The 5899-nt window shown below is 39.4% G+C and overlaps 1 pseudogene; it reads left to right on the top strand.

The window, feature by feature from the left end:
- The first annotated feature begins 726 nt into the window (after positions 1-726).
- Positions 727-2616, top strand: LOC149833835 (pentatricopeptide repeat-containing protein At1g08070, chloroplastic pseudogene; annotated as a pseudogene).
- Positions 2617-5899: the final 3283 nt, after the last annotated feature.

Raw genomic sequence — 5899 nt, 5'->3', positions numbered from 1 at the left:
TTGGGTATGCTGATGTTGGGTTTAGGATTGAACCCGAAGATCCGCCCAAACTGATTGAGAACAAAAAAGAAAAAATATAGAGAACCGTCTCGGCCTATGCATGTTGATTATTTTTATTGCGGTCAATTAAGAAAATATGAGTTTTTCTTGATTTGTTAAATCTGGTTTTAGAATTAATTAGAATTTTGAGTTTTAATTGATTATGTTAAATCTGATTTTTAGGTTAATCTTAAATCTATATTTTTTATTTTAGATTTAAATTGAGTAGGCTTTAAATCATAAATATATTTTAAGGCTTAAAATCTGGATTTAATACATGTACTTGAAATCTTGCTTAAAACTTGGTTTAAGTTTGTATTTTATTATAAAAAAACTGAGCTTTTATTTGATTTGTTAAAACAGGTTTTTGGTTTAGTTAAATCTGAGTATTCTTTATTAATTTATTCTGGGTTTTGAAGATTTAATAAAATCTGAGCCTTTGGATTAGTTAAGTCTGATATTAAATTTAATAAAAAACTGAGTTTTTATTTGATGGGGATATCGGTGGGGATGTCCTGAATCAACGTTCAGGTTTGGGTGTTTCATGGGATACGGCTCTCCCGTGTTTCATGGGGATGTCGGTGGGGTGCCTCCAGTTCAAATGAGAGCAGGGAGAAGGAGAGAGAATGAGGCAGAGCCAAAGGATTATTAACCAGAAGGGTCCTACCACTCAGTTTCTATAAAGAGATGCATAGCCTGCCAGCCTCACTCCTTTCCCTGTTAAGGAATTGCACCACCATCAAGCAGATCCACCAAGTTCATGCTCAGTTCGTCGTCCATGGCATCGCCCCCCACAACCATTTTCTCGAGAAGCTCTCCGATTTTCGGTGCGTGGACTATGCTCGTGCCGTCTTCGATCGTCTGCCTGAGTTAAATGACTTCTCGTGGAATTCCATGATTAGGAATTATGCCATCAACGGCCCTCAGGAGAATTCAATCTTGTTGTACCGTGAGATGCTTGAGAATTCTATTAGACCGAGTAATTTCACCTTCCCCATGATTCTAAAAGCTTGTTCTTCCCTTTTGGCAATTGGAGAAGGCCAGCAGATCCATACCCATGTTTTGAAACTTGGGTTTGATCAGGATTTGTACGTTGGGAACTGTTTGATTGGTATGTATGCGACTATTGGTTCAATTTGTGATGCTCATCAAGCTTTTGACGAAATGTCTGGGAGAGATCTGGTATCATGGAACTCGATTATTTTTGCATATGTCAGTGTTGGTGAAATTGAGATTGCACATCAAATGTTTAGTGAAATTCCCATGAGAAGAAATGTGATTTCTTGGACTGCACTGATTGGTGGATATGGTCAAGCTGGAATGCTTGTCGAGATGGTGGGTTTGTTTGTTCAAATGTTGATTTCAGCTGATGATGTTAAGCCAAATTCAGCAACGATGGTGAGTCTTGTATCAGCATGCTCGAGCCTTTGTGATTTTTTTGGTAGGTGGATTTGTGTATTCATTGAAGTTAACAAAATTCTTTTGGATGTGACATCGAGTACTGCTCTTTTGGGTCTGTATGCTGAATGTGGCATGATTGATAAAGCACAGAAATTGTTTGCTTCCATGCCAGAAAGAAACTTGGTGTCATGGAATGCAATGATTAATGGTTACGTTCAATGCATGATGCCAAATGAAGCAATTCAATTGTTTGATCAAATGCAACAGGTAGGAGTGAAGCCAAATGAAATTACCATGGTGAGTTTGCTATCTGCTTGTGCTGTTTTGGGTGCCTTAGATTTTGGAAAACGGCTTCATCTTTGTATAGGTAGGAGTGGTCTAAATTTGAATGTAATCTTAGGTACGGCTCTTATAGACATGTACGCAAAATGTGGATGTGTAGATAACGCATGCCATGTTTTTGTTAAGATGCCCATTAAAGATGTTGTCACCTGGAATTCTATGATATGTGGACTTGCAATGCATGGAAATAGCTGGGATGCTCTCACCATTTTTGCTCAGATGAGGAGGGTTGGCTTGATTCCTAATGATATCACATTTGTTGGAGTATTGTGTGCTTGCAACCACTGTGGGCTTGTTGAAGAAGGTCATGCTCATTTTGCAAGCATGTTTAAAAAGTATAATATAATCCCCAAGGTTGAGCACTACGCTTGCTTGATTGATCTCCTTGGTCGAGCTGGGCATGTAAATGAGGTGATTGCATTGGTGCACAGTATGCCTTTTGAACCAGATGCAGTCATATGGGGTTCTCTCTTGAGTGCTTGTAGAATTCATGACAATGTAGAATTGGCTGATCGAATTGGACAGCTTTTAGTAATGCCAGTGTCTCCAAACCCTGGAAGTTGTGTTTTGCTTTCAAATATATATGCAGCTGCTGGTTGGTGGAAGGATGTCTCTAAGATGAGGAAGTTGATGAAGGACAGAAGACTGAGGAAACCAGCTGGGTCTAGTTGGGTTGAAGTCGATTGCGTCTTCCATAAGTTTCTTGCAGAGGATGTAACACACCCAAAATCAGCAAGGATTTTTGAATTGCTAATAGGGTTAATGGAACACATTCAAAATGAAGGTTATATCCCCAGTGTGGATCTAGCGTTGCAAAATCAGGAGGGTTCCTAAGTGATAACAACGTTCATACATCAGCCAGTCAGGATTGAAGGATATAAACCAAAATTCGATATTATGTCGAAATTCAATAGGATCACTAAGTGATGACATGTTCCAGCAACCCCCGGAATCACTTGTATGCAACACAGGAATTGGGCTATGCACAGGAATACTTCAACTTCTGTCTGTGACGTGTCCCTTGCAGACTAATCCTAATGAGAAAATGCACAGAAACGGTGCATCCCGTGTCCTTTTGTGCATGTCCATGTGACACAGGAATTAGGAGACTGTTGACCCCAGACTTGGAGGCCAAGTGACTTGATTTACCTAGCTAAAACATTGGCACCATGGTAAAGCTGATGATGCCATCCGTTCTTCAGGGAGTTTTTTGAAGAAAAGTAAAACATTTTATTAACTTCTCAAATAGCAACAGAAAGAACGGTGGTGGAGAGGTCGACTTACGGAAAAGGGAAAGATTACATTTAAAGATGGGCTTTAGCCAAGCTAAATCATGAAAACCCCATTTGCGTTCAGCCATGAAGAAGACATAGATAGAATCAAACGACATGTAACATGAGGTGCCGAGTGAGAGCATCTTTAAAAGTGCGAGCATTACGCTCATGCCAAACATCCGTTCTTCAGGGAGTTGTTGGGTCTTTGAGACAATATCCTTACCCACATAGCATGTAAGTCATCTTGAACTGTTGGAAGTGTTCAGCAATTCATTATTATTGAGTTGCCTGTTTTCTTGCAAATGATGTCCCAGATAATTTGTTGAAGTCTCAGGGATTGTGGGTGTATGATATTTTCCATGCAGGAAGATGGCATCGAATAGGACGCCAGACAGAGCGATCCCTGTTCTGCAGCACCTCTCTAACCGTTGTATTCTTGTTCTGAAGTCTTCTCTATACAACTGGGGGATAGGAAAGATTTCAAAGGGCAGTCCCCAATTCATGTGTCCCATCAGGATTTAGAGCAACCATGATTGACAATAAACTTATAATGTTGTAGAAGCTCTCTGGATCAAATCCAATCCAATTTGCTCGCAGAATGAATAGAGCAAAAATTAGCTTCCTAAATGTGATTTTGCTTAAGATGTTTTGCATGAAAGACATGGAGTTTGAGGTGACAGCATTCCGCAGGAGTTTGGTTCTAAGAGCTCTCTGTAGATTCCTCAGAGACTTGATACCAAGAATAATTGAGGGTTGAAATCATGTAAGTATATCTTGATTCTTGATTCTTGATTCATGATTGACCAATATGTTGTTTTTATGCGAGGGATGGTGTTTTTCATTGTTAACTTTGTGTTTCCTTGCTATAATTGAAACGATGATGCCAAATCCTAGCTCCCAAGATTGTCATAGGAAATCTTATGGGTATGACATCAACTCTTATTGCGTAGCTACCAAAAAATTTAGCGTATATGATATTGTAGATGGCATAACTCTGATATCTACTGGAATTAATCTCTATACTCTAAAGAAACACCTTATGAGATTGAGACGTACTGGAAACCTGAACAATTTTTTGACTGAAGCATCTGTCTAGGGACCAAATCTTAGGTAGAAGAGCAGCAGACAGAAACCACCAAGAGGTGACCTTTTACATACCTTTTTTTATTTTTACTCGGAAAATCCACCCAGGATCATATACCTAGTCACCCTGGCTCTGTCTGCCATACTCCGGTCGTTGTCCTGGCAGCGTGAAACTTTGAGGGCTTACCCCTCGCCCCCAGGGAGTCACCATGACCTTTTACCTACCTGAGATAAAGATTTTTTCAGTTTTTCAATAATTAATCTGTATACACTCTTTTTTCGAAATTTTGAAGCAAAAAAAAAAAAAGGGTTGGCAAATAAGCACGGTGGAACTCAATCCCATTGTCTAACAAACACCATTAGGTAGAGACCAGATCATCGGAACTAAATTGAAGATATCTTGCAGCACTTACTCATGAGTCCATAAAGCATTTTACTTGTTTCATTAAAAAAAAGAAAAAGGTAGTTTGTCATGCGGCCATTGGGCAATAAGCAAATGGGTTGTGGCTAATGGTTCACTTCATACGAAATATTAAATTCTGACCAAGTACAACCTACCAAAAGCATAAGAATATCCATCAACATCCTCTAATAAAAAACCAACTAGATAAAACTTCCATGGATACGAAGCACCCTTTCGGGAGGTGAGACCTTTAATCGAAGAGATCATCCGTACCAATGTGGGAATATGGTGCAGATTTGATAATATTGTGATCCTTCAAAATCATATATATATATATATATATATATATATATATATATATATATATATATATATATATATATATATATATATATATATATAGTGGAGAGAGATAGAGTCACCTTTGAACATTTGTTTTTATTGGACTAACCCTTCTTTTATTGGTCCATCTTGGTAAGGTTTTGCTCCCAATTGTGAAATCTTTTTCAGTCTTTTTTTTTTTTGTTAGTTATAAAAATATCTCTCATTTCAAATAGTTGGCAGGATATAATGATGAGACATTTAAATTCTCTTGGTTGACATATCATTCCTCGTCATGAAAAGATGAATGTCTCTCTTTTGTTATAAGTATATATTGGTCCTTCTCCTGTTTGACAAAAAATTACATAATCTCCTCCTTTCAAGCTTGGAATGGTGGAGAACAACGACGACAATCAGAATTCCGCCAGCGCCCAACGAATGACCCCCACTAGGAGGAGTCACTGCATTGAATGAGAAGGGGTGCTTCATCCTAACGACCACCACTAAGGGTTTGAATGCCACTGATCCCTCGGCTCAGGCACAAAACCGAAGTCCTGAGCAAGCATCGTGGAAGGTGAGAAGAAGGAGGACTACGCCTCCCCTATGAGAGCTTTTCGGGTGGGCCCTGAGAACCCCAAACCTAAGATCTCCATCCCAGTTGATCGCTACCAGCAGCTATTAGAACCACTTCAATCGACGGCACTAGTAGGGTTTCCTGGAGGTTTGGGCGAACGAACCATCTCATATCATTTTATGTTCGAAGCTCTGGTGGCCCAATGGCCGCAAATACCTGGTCTGACCTTCTCCACATTGAAAGACGGGCAATTCCTCGTGTCTGTGAAATTGGAAGAACACTACAAGATCATCTCCCACAAAGGCGTTTGGCGGGTTGCAGGAAAAATCTTGGTTACTAATCGTTGGAAGTCAGGTCGCCACTTCGTCTGGAGGCTAGCTCCACACTCCCGCTATGGTTTAAGCTGTTAGGAAAGTTTTAAAATTGATGATTTATTTCCATCAAAAGTGTTTTAAAAAGTTT

The sequence above is a fragment of the Nuphar pumila genome, chromosome 6, assembly GCF_984573655.1.
Source record: "Nuphar pumila chromosome 6, dmNupPumi1.hap1.1, whole genome shotgun sequence".
In the NCBI taxonomy this organism is placed as follows: Eukaryota; Viridiplantae; Streptophyta; class Magnoliopsida; order Nymphaeales; family Nymphaeaceae; genus Nuphar; species Nuphar pumila.
This window is presented reverse-complemented; position numbering and strand designations above follow the sequence as displayed.